Source organism: Arachis ipaensis, chromosome B02 (genome assembly GCF_000816755.2).
Source record: "Arachis ipaensis cultivar K30076 chromosome B02, Araip1.1, whole genome shotgun sequence".
Classification (NCBI taxonomy): Eukaryota; Viridiplantae; Streptophyta; class Magnoliopsida; order Fabales; family Fabaceae; genus Arachis; species Arachis ipaensis.
In genome coordinates, this window is record NC_029786.2 from 106,659,226 (window position 1) to 106,660,348 (window position 1,123).

The following is a 1,123-nucleotide window of genomic DNA, read 5'->3' on the forward strand; positions in this document are numbered from 1 at the left end:
AACATGAATATATCAAATTGAACATCATATTATATTTTATATATTTTTTGTTATCCATTTTGATTATTCTTTTGCTTAATAATTCAAGCTATGTTTTTGTCAAAATCATAATTTTGAGTTTACCATTTCTGTGTGCATGGTTGTTCCAGAAAACAAGTGCATTGCATATATATAATTAATATATAGCATTTAAAAATATTGGGTGCTTATAATTTTGGAGAATAGATACATGATGAAATTTTGGAACTTTCAAAAATGGTGGTTAAGAAATAGTAATTAAATAGTAGAATACTTCTTAGTTGAAGTGACAGTGTTTGAACTTCGAATGAAGCCAGCGGTCTCCGAAGAGGTCAACGGATTCAAAGTCCTTTAGAAATAAATAAAAAAATAAAATAGATTATACATAATCTATGTTCAAGTCTAAAAGAAACTTTTATATACGAGAGTAGTGTTTTTGTGATTTCATAATAGAGCCCAGTAGCTAATGAGTAATAGCTCAAATGACATAGATTCTTTATACTCAATTAAAAAATTATGGGTTCGAGTCTTCTATCTTTTCAAATTTTTGCCAATGAATAATAGCTCAAATGACATAGTTTTCCCATATTCAATTAAGAGGTTGCGGGTTCGAGTTTCCTATCTTTGGTAAAAAAAAAAAAAATTAAAAAAAGTAAAAAAATTAAAAAAAATAGAGCCTAGCATAATAATGATTTTCTCTTTAGGGTGGGTATTCATGATAAATAGCAATGTTGTATTGATATGTTAAGTGGATATTTATTTATTTAAAAAAAAAATTAAAAGTAATTTTTTATTTATTGTGTAAATTATTTAAGCGAATTAATAAACTAACACTAAATCCTCGTTGGATGGAGTTCAATTATAGTGCCAATAAATTATGGATTGGATCACAAGTCCATTTGATTTTTTGGTCATGAATAGCATGATGCAATAAAAATAGTAAGCCCAACAAGATGAGCCCAAGAATAAATTAATGGAAAATGTGAATGCATCAAACGGCCAGGCCCAATAAAGGACAAAATCTCTACAACTGTATTCAACTCAAAAAGAAAGTTGAGAGATTAAAAAAAAAAAACACAAAAAAAAAAGTTCCTAAAAAAAAGAA